We start from the raw sequence: 18,285 nt of genomic DNA, 5'->3' as shown, positions 1-18,285 counted from the left end.
TGTATTAGGTACATCGTTTTTACGATCGTCTTTGACATTAAATCTGCTTAATTGTTGTTGTTGTTGTGTTGCCTGTTAGTTACAATTGACGTCATTGGTCGCAGGTTTGCTTTTATTTGATAAATAATGTCAGTGTAACTTTTCGCTCTTTTTCTACTAACTAGTATTATTGAAACCGTTAATTATTAGTGACGTTGAATTTCTGTTTACGTAGGTACCTATTTGTCGATCTCTATCATCGTTCCACCATATGAGTGATGGAAAAAAAAATTATATATCTATCCTTTTACTCTACATGTAGGTAACTACTTTAAATAGCTATTCGGAAAATACTTTCCAATAATTGTGATTCTATAATAAAGAATATGAAAGAAAGTAACAAAGTACTTAGTCCAAGAGCTGATAACTTTATCATTTCAATTTGTAGGCAAAGAAAACAACGAAATTACCGTTGAACGGTTGGTCGATAAAGTTCGAGGGTCCATGGGAAGGTTTCTAACTTCCCGTTACCTGGCTCTTATCTAGAGGTAAGTGTCGGGTACTTAAAACTAACTGTCATCAGTATCAAATTGTTAAAACAACGGCTTGGGCTTCAAAAACAAACAACATCAATTAATTAAATAGACATGGTATTTATTTACAAGCAGCAGTCATTTAAAAGACCGTGATTCGAGAAGGTTATACTAGACATTTAAACAATAAGTATGCACAGTGTTTCCGAAAACTCCAGCCCTTTAATTTTAAAAAAGAAAAAAGAATTGATAACCTATTGTTTAACTCTTTATTATATATCCCACTAATATTAGAAATACGAAAGTTTGTAAGTCTGCTTATTACCTCATCATGTTTAAACCTCTGTACCGATTTAGATGAAATTCGGTAGGTATATCTGTAAGTATACCGTCTTTCATACACCTTTCAAACGTTAGGTATTTAAAAAAAATGACACAGCTTGGTTTTACAAACATTATAATGATATGTTTAAAGGAAATAAAAAAATATCTCTCGAAAGTGCAAAATTCCCGCGGGACACAAGCGATATTGCGGGCAACAACTAAGTGTTATATTTTTTGTCTATTTATAGTCCTATTTATAACCAGTTTTTGGAAATCGATTCACTTCCAACCTTCTTCCAATACTTCAAATCTTTCACATTTTTTGTACAAAATCAAACTACATTCATTATTACGATAGAGAATATCGACTAAAACGAGTCGAGCGGCCTCCGCAACTTGCTTAATGTTTACCTTATTACTTATTGCCACCGACGCGTACAGAAATAAAAACACACGCCCACAGAGTGATGCTGCCACGTTAGACGACCTCTGTTATCAATGGGATGTACAGGTATGAAGGGCCATCTCTAAATGGTCGTAGAACAAAAGCAGCAAGAGAAGCGGGCCATAGTCAAACACCCATGAATGTGATTGTACCCGTAGCTTCACGCTCTTCCTCATTAAATAGAACGGTCGTGCAACAAAGATTTCAATAACTTATACATAGTTCTGGGTAAAACGTCGTATGAATAGTATTCGTGGATACTAAATTCCTTTACTAGCTTTTACCTGCTGCTTTGCCGGAATAGACCATTACATTAAAATTTCGAGATTTCACTTAATTTCTATGGGTACTCCTGAAAATTACGCCATGACCTTAATTTACATTGCATATATAATACCCGTGCAAAATTTCATATCACCAAGCTTAGCAGTTGAGATTTCGACATTTACAACTTAAAAAATAAATAAAGAATTCGGATTAATTAGCTAATTAGTATAGTTTTACTGTCCATAAATTACAGCGTTGCGTCCAAATAATGATGCACCTATGAGTAATTTGAACTAACGGTCGCGGTATGAACCACAATGACGATGTCATTTTCCTTTGTTTGCACCATTTTGAGCGTACTGTATGGCCGCTGGTGCCTAGTATTAAGTACAGAGGTCATTGGCAGTCAAAGAAAACTTATTGCATTTTAAAACCGGTTAAGAGTAAGTCGGGCTTGAGTACAAAAGGGTTTTATAATATGTACGCTTGCTATTGGGAGATTTATGTAGTTCTTTTAAGACCAGTGATTGTTTATTGTTTTTCCAGTATACCTACATTACGTTTCTTTCAATATCTTATCTATTTCAGCAGGGGGTTCGGTTAGTTCCACTGAATACCGATTTAAAACATCATTAGGATTTTTTTAATGTGGTTGTCAAAAGGTTTAAAGCGTCAAAAATTTGAACATGAAACTACCGTGAGACTCGCTCATTTTAAATGATAACAAAAGGGATAACTCACATCTGAAATCGAGTTTAGCTAGACATGTTTCGGGCTAATCCGTATCCGTAACCCTTCTTCTGGGACCAACGCGACTCGGCGGCTGCTGCATGCAACACGCGCACCAAACATGTCGAGCTAAACTCCATTTTAGACGTGAGTTATCTCTTTTGTTATCATTTAAAATGCGTCAAAAATTCTATAAAACCTTTTACACAAGTGTTCAGTTAAGTTAAAACTCGCCTATTTGGTGTATAACTGCCATCTGAAGCCGTAATAGCAATTTTAAATTTAGTACCCGTATTACAGTGGTTTACTTTCAATCAAGGTCACACTTTATTTTCTTTAATAAAAGTAATAGCTCCATATACTCGTAAAAGTACATACTGTGTGGCAGTGCCTGGTAAACAACTAAAGTTTACCGGTAATGTTTCAAAGACATTTCGCAATTGTTGAAATGGTCAATTGTCATCGAATCTGTTGAGCATGACCACGCTATTGTGGTGATTCGTCGAAACCTCTCGCTTCAGTGTCAAGTTATATAATCAAGTAACAACCGGCCGCCAATTCAAGTTAAATCGGAAGTACATAAAATCCCCCCCACTGTCATATACCTAGTCCAATTCCTCACGTGGTTACCTTCTGACGCGAAATACTAAAGGACGATGACGTAAAAAAACGAGAGGTCGTATCGAATCACTTTAAATTGCGAGACGAAATAGCGGATCTTTAACAGGAAATCAGAAAAAGGAAGACATAGCTTTAAGCTATAATAACTTAACCAACAAAAAGATGGAAACCCCCGACTTTGTCACTTCAAATTTCAATATCTCAAAAACGGCTGAACCGATTTTGATAAAACATGTCTAAGAACCGTCGCTAGAAAACCTGCTTTCAAATAAAAAAACCGCATTCAAATCGGTCCACTTGTTTAAGAGCTACGGTGCCACAGACAGAAAGACACACAGACACACATAGCGGTCAAACTTATAACACCCCTCTTTTTGCGTCGGGGGTTAGAAAGGTTATATATACTCAAGATCTTGCCTTACTAATCCCTCAATTATGTGTTTAATAAGTGGGTATAAACAGATAATGACTATTCTTAGTAATAAGATGGTGTTGAATCTTTATTACAAAACAAAATAATTTGGTGAATATCGTACCTATTTAGTACACCGAAGTAGGTAGGTACTTAATCGTTTTAATTTATTTGAGCAGAAATGAATAAATAAATTAGTTCATTATGTAGTTAGTTAATTTCAATTTGTTTATTTATTTCTAATAGAGAAATGGTCGCCGTTTATACGTTTTTATCCTGACTTAAAAATAAATAACTTAACTTTGTTTATCAAGTAGACGATAATCTCAGGATCTAGTAGGTACTTACAACGTTTCTTAACCTCGAGTCGCGGGTGGTATAGGGATGATGATTAAAGCATGAGGTAAAAACATATTTGTTCTTTTTTACTGTGACGTAAATTTTAGTGGTATTTTAGCGGCTATAAAGATGTTTACACTTTGGGTCGCCAGCCAAAAAGGTTAAGAACCACTGATCTTGTACCTGAACCGATTCTTATTCTCTAATCAATGGAAAGTATTAATATCCATAATCACCCTGTTTTACGCGTATCCCGCGAAAGCGCTAAGTTTCCAGGGAATGTATACGAAGTTGCGGAAAATGTTATATCCAACTGGATATAAATTTTTTTCTTACAAAACAACATCAAATTAGAATACCGACGTTGAAAGCAATCCGAATCTTATCTAAACTTATGAGCCACGCTAAAGGGGATCAAAACATCTTGTTTTTATAGTGTTTCACTGTTTGAACTAGAAATTCCTTTGCTTAGCGATAAGTAGCTTGGTGTGGTTAAATTATTGAACAGTGTAGTCATGCATAAGAATTTGCTCTACATTTTGAAAGTGCACGATTTTCCTGCCACTATTGTTATTCAAAGAACACTGTTTACACTTTCGTATGAAACATTTTTTTTCATTTTTGATGCAGCTGGAGTACATCCATGGTTGGACATAAATAGGCCTCCCTCATAAAAGCTGATAGCTCGATTGAAGCTATAGCTCCATCTCATATATACACGTCACGCTCACGCTTTAACATTGTATGATATAATTAGAAATGTGATGATTGATTTACGTACTTTAAAACCCTTGTTTACATGTAGGAAAAGGAAGAACCCTTTTACAATGATATTAATTCTAGTTTCCGAGTAAAATGCCTGTGTCATACGGATAGGATGAAACTACAAGTTCCGTTCTTGCAATTTTAGCCATTCGACCATAAAAAGTGCAGTTGTCAGGGGGTTTGTTAGTCAGAGTCGGCCTTGATTGATCACCTGCATTACCTATATTTAGAACACTTTTCATTTCCAGTTGTTGTTTAGTTTTTATCACGGACATGGTAAACACCCCTGAGGTTAGTGCCGTGTTGACATTCTACTTTTATCAAGATAAAGCGACTGATTGAGGTTATCGGTAAAACGGATGGATAACGAATGCAAAACGCACAGGTAAATAAACCTCTACTCTGGGAATACCGATAACGACGTCTGATTTAACGGAATTGTATACAATCGAACCTTAATTGGACGCGAAGAACTCTTATCCTGTATAATACTTGATGAATTTAATCGATGGAATGAAACTTGCGCGTTTGAGAGCTATCAGGAAATGTGAGAAATTCTGCTTCAATCCTAGGAAATACTTACCTTATTTTATTTTATTATTTCTAAGACTCAACTTCGACTGTTAGTTGGAGCTTTGACTAAACTACCTTGCTCAACAAACACATAGTCTGGATGTTACGGACAGCCCCCTCTGCAGAACATGCATGGAGGCAGAAGACAAGGTCACCCACACCCTACTGGAATGTTCTGGCGCAGCGAACTACAGAGTACCTACTATACCTCAGGTAAACAGTCCAGGAAGTTGTCTGCCTGCTAGGGTCCCTCCAGGAGCTAGGCTGGCATGAAAAGTGTCTACCTTACCTACAGCCCATCACGCAAACTAGACGCAATAAGTCGTCGAGTTACGGAAAACAGCCCGCTAAAATAGCAAGTCTGTGGCTGATGTTTAGAATTTCTGTTTTACTTACAAGATGGGTAAAGTATAAGTAGTTTCTTTAGTAGAAGATTAATTAATCGAGTCTTAATAAATAAATACTCCACCTCAAGTTAACGTTTTGCATCGAGGATGAAAATATGGTATTTTGTTCTGGTAATTTGACTTCGTTAAAAGCAGCTTGAGCTGTAGAACAGTTGTGAAATAGCTGAATCACCGAGCAATATCCGTGAACGGCAGCGACATCAATTCGCAGGCATTGGGAATACCTTGATTTTTTCCACATCAAGTTACGTGTTTAATTGAAAGGCTGTTCCTTAACGGATGGATTTCAATCGGAATTATGTTATAGAACACGAATAAGTTTATCGAATTTTAAAAGACAATGTCCCAAGTCACAAGGTTGATGTTTTTTTGTTAACGAAGGCAAGGCGTCGTAACTAAATCAGACGTTTGAGAGTCCGAGCTTAACGTTCGTTCTTGCAATGCTTTCCTATGTATTTTTGAAAATTAAATAACATACAGTCATACGGAGGCAGTATTTATTACATTGCAAAAGTAAAAAAAATGGCAGTATAGCTTAATAGAAATAAAAAAAAATAAAAAAAATTGCCCAAAAACTACACGCACGCGGCTTTGCCGGAAGTTTGCAACTTTTACGAATAAATAGCGAATTTTATTCAGGGACATTGTAGCTTTCTATCAGTGTTTTTTTTTCTATCCGTTCCAGAGATCATCCCTACTTAGGTACAAACCAAAGCACGAAACACAGTTTATGATTATAGTTAATTTAATACCATTCTAATGCATTTAAGTTATGAAATTGAGATGTAACTACTTTCAAATCCTTAAGATAAAGTTTGCCATTAGGATTCACTGTGAGTTTAACGGATATTGCATGGCTTGCATTTATTGGATCATAAAGCGAACCATGTTTCTTCCTCGAAACGGCAGCTTTTATTTTCGGTAATGTGACAGACAGTTATTGTAGATTGAGCGAGCTTCCATACCTTATACGCAAATGTCGGTAGAGAACGCCATTTTGGAACCCTTTAATGCTTTTGTAACACGAACTTGATTGTGCTTATTCGTATGTAATGTACGAGTAATGATGGAAAAAATATCACAGCAAAATATAATTTCATAATTATATTCGAAGAAATTCTTGTAAAAATATTGTGTCATGTAATTACCTTAGTAGAAATATTGTCAATGTAGAGTATGAAGTCATTACCTAATGCATTTAGCGGAAACCCTTCGAGCAAATTATGTATCTCCATATTTTTGAAAGAATAAACAATAAATATGAAAGAATATTTTCTTTTACACTCAACTAATATTAAGAATGTTTACTCACAAATTGATTTCGTTTCCCTTTACCTACTGAATTTACCGGATGTGTCTAGGAAATACGATCAAAGTCGATGGGATGGGGGATTTTCTATTTCGTTTAATCAAAGGGGATGAGAGGGAAATTGTTAAGGAACATGGCGTTATAAGTAAATGACCCTGAAATGCAATTATAAATGAATTCTACTAATGTTATATAAAATTGGATATTTATTTGTGAGGATACCTGTTTGTTAATGGATTTTGCACGGTAACAGCTTAACGGGTTCGGATGAAGATAGTCTATAACCTGGATTAACCAGGAAAATTGCTAATTTACCGCAATATTGATAAACGAATCTTTGTAGGCGAAGTTGCGGGCAACAGCTAGTATCTTCTGCAACATATAAGTAGTAAACTAGGAGACTCTAGGTCCTTGGGGTAAGGGTGCGCTGGAGCTACACAGGGAGCTCAGCAATAGGTTAAGGGAGGCAACAGGCAACCCTCGCGCCGGCAGCTTTCTCGCGCAAAGAATCTCAATCGCAGTTCAACGCGGGAATGCTGCCTGCGTGACGGGCACCATGCCAAGAGGCCCACCTCTCTTTTTTAATTAAAGTTTTAGTTTTAGTTATTTTAATTTAATAGTAGTTTTAGTCCTATGGATATTTCGTATTTTTTCTTAATAAAGTAGTAAACTCAATTCATGCACGTGGAGAGACAGTCAATGTAACCACGCTTGTATCGATGCAAGTTATATTATAATTATTAAGTCAGAATCTATTCATGAAGGTTAACCTAGTTTTGATAATTCTGTAATTTAGATTGTTTTTTTTTTAATCTTTTTTGTATTTTTTATTAAAATTCCAATTTTTTTGTTACTTTTACGGTCATCCCGTTCCTAGCGCTGGTCTTATTTTTCTGGTTTTTCTGTGCATCTATATTTCAGTTTGTGTTTTCGATATCTGTAATTTAGCTCTTTATACGTAATTACGCAGCGGATTAGCAAGGTAATTGGTTTTATTTCATGGATCTTTACCTCAGCAAAATAATACCCGATTTAAACGAAATATGGGGACGTACCTAAAGTTATAAAGTCGACGGTCAAAATATCGAAAGTAGGTTAGGTAAGGTTAGGTTCAAATTTCGATATTCAGATGCGTGCCCCAAAATATATTATTTTCGGGTTAAAGATACTTTATTCTTAAAAGGATTACATTAAATTCACATATATGAGAATATTTAAACAATTTGAATTTGAATTACATATGAATTAATAGTCTACTAAGAGCATGCAGCATACGACAATAAATGCATTATAAAAAAAAACAACATAACAAAGCAAATGGGTGCGAAATGCGAATGAATTGTACAAAGAAGGTAGATTTACACAGTGATCTCTAGTAAGTACAATGATTGCTTCGGCCAGCGCAGATTTTATTATAACGAGTATTTACCGCATGTTTTGAATCTCTTTGTTATTCTGTTGTTTGTGTTACTTAATTACCTATGCTATGTCAATAAAATTAAATGTCTTTTAATTTAAATTGTTATTTAGATGAAAGAAACAATTTAATGACTAAATATGTTTATTTCAGTCTGTAGTATTTATTTAGCTTAAATTGGTGTATTCCTCAATAAATTTATTTGCTTACATTTCTGTACCTTCTGATTAACAGAGAGCTACAAGTAACTTATTGTTTATCCTGGTCATAGTTAATTTAATTAGCCTTAATAGTATCGACGTCTATGCTACATACCTAATAATATACATATAATGTTTACATAGCTGTAGTACATTATGATTTTCAAGGTTTGTGTTAGTATTATACCAATTAAGAAACTAAACTGGCTGAAAACTATTTCTCGAAAGAAACCTACGAGTATCAATTATGCAAATCACTATTATACCTCTATATATATATTTCTATTCTATACAGTCAAGAAAACTGAATTGCGTACCAGGGTGGGACCTTTCATGATCAATTTCGATATAATTTATTAGGCAGTACGGAGTATAAATATGACATCAGAAGCACAAAGATTCAGTTTCTTTGGTTGTATAACTTGTCCAAACATGTCTGGGCATTGAATATGACTTTGTCCCATTCGGTGTTGAGACTCTTGGTCAGTGGGGTCCGAGCGCTTTAAGCCTTTTAAAGAAATTTCAAAAAAGTAACACACACAGACACACACACACCTAACACAACACACAACACACAGGTAACAGTAGATGTCACAGGGGACCGAAGAGCTGGTAGCTTCTTCGGACAAAGAATGAGCTATTCAAAGAGGAAACGCTGCCAGCATCTTCGGGACCTTGATAAGTAGGGTACTTTAAGTAATTTTTTTAAGTATTAGGTTTTATTTTAATTTTATGTAGGTATTTAAGATAGTTTTATTTAATTTCATGCTTTGTAATATTACTTAAAAATCAAGGATGTACAATTTTTGTTGTATTTTAGGGTAAAATATACTTGTTCTGTAAAACAGTACTTCTAAAACATGAGCGTTACCTGTTCATAGTCATAGTATGTGAGTGAGTATTGTACAGAGGTTTTATTTAGTGCTTACGTAATGTTTGCAAGACGACCTACGCCTCTGTTTACTAAGTGGCTACTCACATTGTATCGTATCTTCGAGTTAGGACTTCGCATATGTAATCAATAGTGCCTATATAAAATCAGGATATCATCGCGCGTTATTTAATTATCAATGTAAATTAATGCAGTCAAGTAATGATATTAGAGTTTTAATGTGTTTTAGTATAACCTGCTTTATGAGTCCACTGTAGACGTCCAACTTAAAACTCTTCCACACAATGATCTAGCTAGACGATCAAACCCTTATGTTCTCTCTCTCTCTCCTGCGCTTAAACGTTCCTTTGCTGGACACTGTTTTTCTCTCAGAATTTGAGGTCTTGGACTGTAGTTTTCTTTCACACGGGCTCAGTGCGGATTGGAAACTTCATACACATCATTAACCTGTCCTCTCCCAGAGGCACAAATTTGTGCCCAAATTCCTTTGATCCTGTTATCCTGGGAGATGACAGATTAAACAGCTTCGCCGTATGCGATTTCCCTCACAATGTTTTCCCTAACCGTGAATTTCATGGTAAATTCAAAATGTAATTTCGCACAGGAATTCCGAAACTCTCAAATCTCCACGTATTAATTTGTTAAATATTCTCTGCTATTATCTCTGAAATTATTCCAAAGCAAACAAGAGTGCGTCAGCGCAGGCGCTTAATAAAGGTTTGCCGACCTGTGCCGAGCTGCAGAATGTCTGGAATGTTCCTTGCGGTTCTCAGAATAATGCCCGTCCATTCCTGCCTCTAGGAGCCACATTTTGCACCATTAGCCTGCCTTGATTTGATATTTTAGTCCGGTCGTTTCCGTTGTATTGCCGTTTAACACACCTGCTTATAATACTGCTGGCAACACGTTCTTATAATCGAGTGCAGTGTTGTACTTGACCAAAGCCGGCAATTTCCATGGTAATTTGCAAAGAATGTCACTGGTTCAGTTCTGATTTGATACGATTACTGGTGGTAATTTGCGCTTTAATGGGAACTCGAAATTACTGGTACATTAACTGCATCCCAACGTATATCGCGCATCCTCTCGCATAAAAACTGCAGAGCAAGAAGATCTCGGGAGGGAATGTGATGTTCGATCGGTGTAGGTACTTATACTAAATTTATTTAGAAACTTTGCCCTTTTTATCGGACACGGTTGCTTGGCCACCGCAAATGACGGTCTGGCTCAGTTTTTGCGTAGCATAATTTAGCGCTCGAGTATATCGACTGTTTTTGCGGCCCAACAACCACTGCGGACATAATTCAGCCGATTGATTGTGTCTTGTGATCCATCAACAAATTACTCGAGTAGTCTAATGACTATGATGTAACGATTTCCTCGACAGCGCGACCACAATGTCAAATAGATCAATTAGGCCAATTGTTTGCGTGTGATCTTAAAAATAAACTGGAATAACTGTGCTCATACAAGGCGTCTGTCTATAAATACATACACGAATATTGGCCTCGAAGTTTCAGCATTAACCTGCGAAGCTAATCTTGCATAAAAAGGTAATCTTTTTCAAGTTAAAGATTAGCGAAGAAGCATTAAAATGGATAACATTTAAGTCAGTGACTGTGACTTAAAATGGATGTAGGCACTTGTGTCTAATATTATCAAGGGAGTTCCATCGCCAGATGTGAATCAAGTCCTCAGACAGAGGGCATGTTAAATGCAAACAGGAATGTTTTAACGGAACGGGAAGCAATGGAATAGCTGCGATTAATGCCAGAGCGAGACGGCATAGTGAATGGAATCAATTCAGTACAGGAACAAAGTATGATTTACGATTAGTTATTGAGGCTATGCTAGGTTGCAGACGTTTATAAATAAACGAGTAGGCGGTTTCAAACATGATGCGAGGCGTTTTGCGTTAAACAGGCCAGGCAAAAGCAACTGTGGGTCCTAAAATTGGCGTAGGTATTGTTGAAAAACTCAGGGGACATATTAACCTTGTATTGAATCATCTATTATTTCAAAATCATTCTTTGAGAAGTAAAGACAGAGGGAGATTTAATGTTGACTTACGGACACATTTAAGCGGAAACAATGGCCAATTTTCAAGTCAAGAGTCTTAAAGCGATCGTAATCCTAAATAACATTTTGGTTCCGTAATTTATTGTACTTCCGAATACACTAGTTGACAGGGTCTAAATTCCGTGGGTCGAGTGACAACGAAATTTAAATGGGATCGTTGGAGGAAGCATTGCTCCATCAATCATCAATTAAGGCTTTAAGAATGATCAGTGAGGTGTAGACGGCGGCGGGCCTTGACAGTCCACCGTCACGTCGGTGTCTTCCTTCGAAGGTCGCTACTTACTCATGCTGACACGCAACATTTACCTCTGTGTCGACTGCATAAAGTGTAGACTAAAACTTTAGAGCGTACAATTTTAAACTGTATCACTTTGTCACAGACATCTTAGAAGCTTTTAAGATCGCTTGAATTTCGTTCAGGAATATACATTTTGTGGGTTAAGGTTCTTACGTCACAGCCGAAAACAGTTATCGAAATAAAAGATAAATAAATTTAACACCTTCGCATCATGTGACTGTTTGGAAATGCATTCAGGGATAAAACCGGATAGAACCTGCATTTCCTTTACCTTACGCAATAATAGCGTATGTAAACGACTTTGTTCATAGTTTGTCACAGTCTGAATAAACATAGCAAGCAGTGTAGAATGTACTTGGTTAATCTGTTGTAATTTATGCACCTTTTTTTGCTATGGATTATATAGGTACCTACCTACAAATTTCTAATTTAGTTATGAGTATGAGTCATGATATAGCACGATAACTGGGTTTTTGAAAACTGATTTTCTTGCTGTTGAGAAAGGAAATGCGAGTAGGTTTATTTTACTTTACTTTTACTCTTTTGAATATTTCGATTGTGAAGAAAATTATAGTTTTCCAATGAAACCCGTGAAGGAAGGAAAAAAAGGACTAAAAGAATCGTGATTTCATGTTAAACAAGAGATATAGTGACGCTATAAAGTGTAAATAAAAAGACGTGACTAGCGATTAAGGCTTACATGATGCAAACCATTGACAAATATTTCTTTCGACAGAGATAAGGCACCTCTAAGATTAGGTACCTACGCTCTCGTTACTCAAAGGATAAAGGCAACATTGTAACACAAAGACACGGCACGGATACTAACTCTGAGCGACACAAACAAAGAGCACAGTCACAAATACACTTCACACAATCATTCCTTATTTACCGAAAATGTCACATTAGATATACGTATTTCGATGTATATCGTGTTCGTAAGAGAGTGCGCAGGCGGCGGCGAAGGCAGCGCCGCGTTGCGTCGCCTTCGAACCTCCGACTTACCTATATGCACACCCGCCCTCGGTAAATTCTTTGCATAAATATACGTGAAAGCTTCTCCGCACCACAAATGCCAGTTTTCCGTTAACGCACTCCTCGATTAATGTACACTGTTCATAACAAATTTCGAGTAACCCTTACCTTACACTGCGCAGTAATGATGTTTTAGCACGATCGATGAAGGCACAACAAGCGAAAAGTAGACACAGTCACGTTCGTTCGTGGATACGTCGAGAGTAATGGCGCCGGTTCGGGTCGACTCGTCGAATGCTACTCGCAGACTCGGAAGGCTAAAGCCTTGTTTGCTCGGTGAATGACGCGAGCCCCGACACTGCGCTGTCTCTGTCCACCTCGCATACGGCACCCACGCGTGGCGTGCGACAGGTGTACTTATCGCGACTCCGCCGCTTAGGTACCTGAACTGTAGCGCCGCAACCTACATCACCGGTGCCTCAAGCAAAGTCTCGTGTTTGCTGTTCGTCTCCCAAATGCTGCAAAATATTGTCATCTCCGTAAACTATTTATAATTTAGACTAATTTGGTTTCCGTGTAATGTCTGTTAGATGTAAAATGACTATGATCAATTTTTCAGCAAAGAATGATATCGGAATGACTCATTAGTTCACTGGAAAATACCTAGATTAAGTAACAATAAGTAAAGAATGTTTATAAATTGGAAAGTACAAGGTTAAAGATAAATATTTATATGAAATAAATACAAAAATAATACGATTTTAAGGCTAGTCTAGTACCTATAGTTAGGAAGTATGAAAAGCTTAAAAAACATTATATAACTTAATATCCAAACATGATCAACTAAGATACCATACCATGTTTCAAATAATATTAGTAAGTTCCTATTTTAGTTGCCGTTAAGATTAGTATGAATAATCATAACACAATTTCATAATAAAATGTTAGCGAAATAATAAAGTTCTACAGATTACAGACTAACAATTAAAAAATTCAACTACTTTAAATTTACACAATAGATGGCGTTGTATTACTGCCATCTACCTGTAAACATCAAAGTTTCACCGCCTCTCACCAAGCTAAATCGGCGCGTGTAGTTGACGTAGAGTCGAGTTTTGAGGCTATGTAACGAGGCGGTAGAGTTTAATATTCGTTTAACGCGTCGCACATAGATGGCGGATAACGTTTACCATTTATTAACTCTGCAATCTAATTTCCAAATGAATAAAGTGGAATATAATAAAAATAAAGGTACTAAAAACATTAAACTTAACATGGACCTACAAACTAACGTCTCAAGTACCTAGAGTACCTACTAAGAGTAGTAGTAACGTATAAGGAAACAATTGTATATCTGAAAACTTTGAGTCATGCTGACTAAAAAGAGTGTTATTTATCTACCCAAGATTTACCCAATTCAACTTTAATATTGCACAAGTTCGAATGGAAGCACACGTACAACATGCGTCAGACGATCCGTGGGTAACTCAACTATGTAGCTAAATACGAAAACGTAAGAATCACTTCATGAAGTAAGAATGCCTTTAAGCATGCAATACTCTATATTCATATCATCTAATTTCATTCACTTCTCATTCCCAATCGCAATAAGTATATGAAAAAAGACATCTACATTATTTTTTATCTCAATATTCTTTCATTTTTCTTCTTACGATTCAAATGTAAAATTTGACACACTTCTTTTTTTCTACTGCTTAACTTATGATAGCTAGAATCCATTAAAATCATAAATTATTGCGCGAATTAGTGTCACCGAAAATACTGCTTATTTTCGTAGAATTAAAGAACCCCCCTAAGTGATTGCTCCTCTCTTCCACTCAAAGGTTGACTGGTAGACATCCCTTATAAGTTCGCCTTTGTATAAGTATCCCAAAAATTTGTCGATTGTATTTTGTTTCTGTTTTTTTGTAAAATAAAGAGTAGATACATAGATACTGTCCGTTAACGAAAAAAAGTTTATTAATACCTGAAATCAACTCTGAAATATATGATCATGAGAAGCAGAAATGTAGCGGTATATTCAGTTTTATACCAATTTACAATTACGATTCCGGGTGACAGTCAACTCGAATAATTACAGCTCTGCCGCTTTCGAGCCGCAGCCATTTCTCATTTGCGACAGATAACTGATATAGCACCCGATAACTTCAGAGCTTATGGGCCCCGACACTCTCGCACGAATATATTTTTTACTCCAGCATCTTATCTTTTCATAGTGGTGTCTTTATCGTAAACTACGAGCTTAAAACATGGCAACATGTTGGTAACATATATATAAAGGTGTAGTGTCGCCCGCTGGTGGTAAGGTGTCACCAGTGCAGACAGTCATTGCAGAGCGGCTTGTGGCGAGGTTTGTCTTTGTTGGACGCATGAGTTTCCGGCTAAGCTTGCAGTTCGAAGAAATTTGTTTCCTGCCTATATAAAGACACTTATATTACTGTTATACCTGAGGCTATGGGACACATACCTCGGACAAATTTTAATTAGAACCACAAACAAATGCTCCGAATGGTTGGCTCAGAAGCACCATATAATCAGTGTAACTTATATTATTTACAAATTTTATATCCATTGAGCATCCTACTTTTGATCTCTTGAGCACATCATTCAATCCAATTATATACATCTCGTAGTGCCGGCGAGAGAAGAAAATGTTAATTGAGTTCTGTTTTTGTGTAATAAAGAGGGCAAAGAAAGTCTGTCACAAATGATTCTTATAAATAAAAAGCATAGTTAGACTAAGTGAGTAAAAAACAAAACTTATTTTCTTCTTTTTTTGCAGGAGTTTGGAGGGACCATTTCCTGATTTCCTTTGTTAATACCGCTACATGTTTGTACTTACATATAAAATTCAGATGAAGTGAATTGCATAAGCATTTAACGATGGACAAATTGCAGTTATCATAAAAGACTCAAGTGTTTGTTAAGATTGTTAAGATATACATTATAGAATGTTCTATAGTCCTACTTGAATAAATTTATTATTGTCCCTTGTGAGAAATTACTTAATTTAACTAGGTATAAGTGGTTAAAAAAAAATTGTACGCTCTCTTTTGTTGCCGGTACTGAAGATATTATTGCTTTGTCATCGGGCCAACATCCACCCGCCAAATATTGGATCATTTTGACAACATAAAGTAAGTTAAAATTGCCTTTCAAGAATCGATTACGTGTTTTAATATGTCAGTTACAAGTTAGAGCTAATTATTAGCTCTACTAGGCTAGATTTTAGGCGTGCAATAAAGCTCTAACAACTTGGTGGAAAGTTTGAAGTAAAGGGAGATTGCGAGGGGGGGGGGGGGAGAAGGGGACCCTTTAAATTTTTTATTTTAATTGTCTAAATAAAGGTAATCTACGAGTACTAAGTAAATATTACGTTCATTACTAGCGGCTCTACTTGCGGCTCCGTTCGCGTATACGATTCACGCGAGAATCTCCAAAAAATATACCGTAGTCTTTACAGACGTTGTACAGTCAAGTGCAAAGATATCGACACGGCCAAAGTTACAACAATATGTATACACGACTTTATGCACTTAACATTAAGGTTTGTAACTTTGGCTGTGTCGATATCTTTTCACTTGACTGTACAAAGAGCACTCAATGCAAAATTTCATTTCTAGCGTTTATATTTTGCTTATTTTTCTTAAAATTTCTAACATCTTTTACAAGCGTCCTACTAGCTATATTTCTTACGTCAAGCAAATCGTTAAGAGTATGAACACAAAGCGGCGAGCTTTCTACTTCCAAGCTCGTTTATTGCGCGCACGCAGCTTGCGCCGCGAGCCGCGCCATTGTCACACTATTTTCATAAATTTACTTACAATAGAATAACCCTAACAATTTACGCATAAACGTAAACAGACTTGTAATAGTAAACAGTTGGAAAGAAACGGATGCTCGTAAACTTCGCATTTATGCTGGATCTAGGCGACATAATAAATGACTTTTTATGTTCTACTGCATAAAGTTAGATCTTCGTCTAAGACCAAGGCAATCAGTTGTCAACAGCCACCTACGAGTAATATTCGTAGACAGCCACAAACAAAAAGTTTCTATATATATTTTTAATAATTTTTAATTTACATAAAACTATAAAAAAACCATCAAATCAATCAAAATAAATTAATAAAATTAAAAATGTATAATTATATAGCAATTGATGAAAAAAAGGGTACTTAGTAAGAAAGTAAGTGAACCATTTTTTCCTCTCAATCGAAAGCAGAGTACCTATAAAACTCGAGCATAAACCCATTTTCCCCTCGACGTATCTATCCACCCTCGCCGTACCAGCTCGGGTGGCTATATGAACGTCTCGGGTAAAATGGCTCGTTTTATAGTCTTTTTGTACAATCTACTATTTCACTAATGTTTGCGCGCGGCTTCGCACGCGTAATCCATTACATTCAGCAGTTGAATTGAAATTCCTGGATTTTAATAAATTCCCATGAGAATTAAAAAAAAATACTTCGTGGATTTGATTACCGTTGCATGCACATAAACTATAGTCCATTCAGGATAACATTGGACTCTAGAAGGTCACAGAAGAAGGGGTTCTAAACATTTTTTGTGAAGTCCTAATAATGGTGATGATGATGATGATGAATAAAATAAGTAATTTGATGAAGTCGTAATTTTGTTTAGTTTGTAAGTAGATTAATTAATACGTAGTGTACTTACAAAATAACACAATATGTAATTTGCTACATAATATTAATTCGATTTATATTCATACATAATTTAATAACTGTGTTTCGTGGACTCATCCGGTCTTCCCTGTTTAAAAATATTCTACTCGTAGTTACTGCTATGAAGCTCAAGCTTTTTTCAATTCCAAATTTCATCAAATTTGGTGCAGTGCTTTAGTTGTGAAAAGTTAACTATTCGTATATGATTAAAGGTCATCACATTTTGATCCAAACTGGCGATTAAAAACTATAAATAATGTACAAAATTTTTCATGTTCTTTACCTCTGCCTCTTTAGGTATTTTATAAGAAGACGTTACTGTTTTTAACGAAATAGGAAAAGTTTTTTTTTATTGTTTTTGAATTATGATATGAAAAATAATCACTAATATTAATTATAATTGCGAAAGTTTGTAAGTCTGTATGTTTTTTAGTTACCTGCTTCACGTCTTAACCGCTGAACCGATTTAGGTGAATTGGGTAGGTATACAGATAGTACAAGTCCTGGGGAAGGACATAGAATAGTTTTTAGCAATAAACGGATTCTACGTGAACGAAGTCGCGGGCAACAGTTAGTTAATGAATAATTGAATGTAATATTGACGTCTTCGATATTTTAATTAGAATTAAGTTTAGACCGTAGGTATACTTACTAAAAAAAAAAAACATTTTTTTAAATGACTTCCTATACCTTGCATTGTAAAGAACCTATTTTCCTTCTGTCCATTCCTATATTGAATAGACTGTATCTGCGCCAAATTTTATTGTAGATACACCACACTATTGAATTGCTTCGCACGTTTGTGCAGGTTTCCTGAAGATGTTTTCCTTCATCATAGAGCTTGTGGTAAAAAACTCAAAGGCGCGAGTCCAGGTTTGAGCCCACGATCCCCTACATGAAAATGGCCTTAGGTCAAACTGTTGGCTGCCACAGTGTATTACAAAGATGGTTGTTCAAAATCGATTACATTTCGCTGGTTTTCACTTTTATCTACGAGTACATACAAAATCCT

At 35.9% G+C, this 18,285-nt stretch overlaps 1 protein-coding gene across 2 annotated transcripts in view; it reads right to left on the bottom strand.

Annotated features, from left to right (window-relative positions):
• Positions 1 to 12,879, bottom strand: part of Gp150 (leucine-rich repeat domain-containing glycoprotein 150) — a 36,954-nt gene extending 24,075 nt beyond the window's left edge. For both annotated transcript variants that reach the window (XM_074101382.1, XM_074101381.1), the window contains exon 1: positions 12,733 to 12,879. The gene's annotated coding sequence lies outside the window, so the exon portion shown is untranslated. The remainder of the gene's footprint in view (positions 1 to 12,732) is intronic.
• Positions 12,880 to 18,285: the final 5,406 nt, after the last annotated feature.

The sequence above is a fragment of the Choristoneura fumiferana genome, chromosome 18 (assembly GCF_025370935.1).
Source record: "Choristoneura fumiferana chromosome 18, NRCan_CFum_1, whole genome shotgun sequence".
In the NCBI taxonomy this organism is placed as follows: domain Eukaryota; kingdom Metazoa; phylum Arthropoda; class Insecta; order Lepidoptera; family Tortricidae; genus Choristoneura; species Choristoneura fumiferana.
This window is presented reverse-complemented; position numbering and strand designations above follow the sequence as displayed.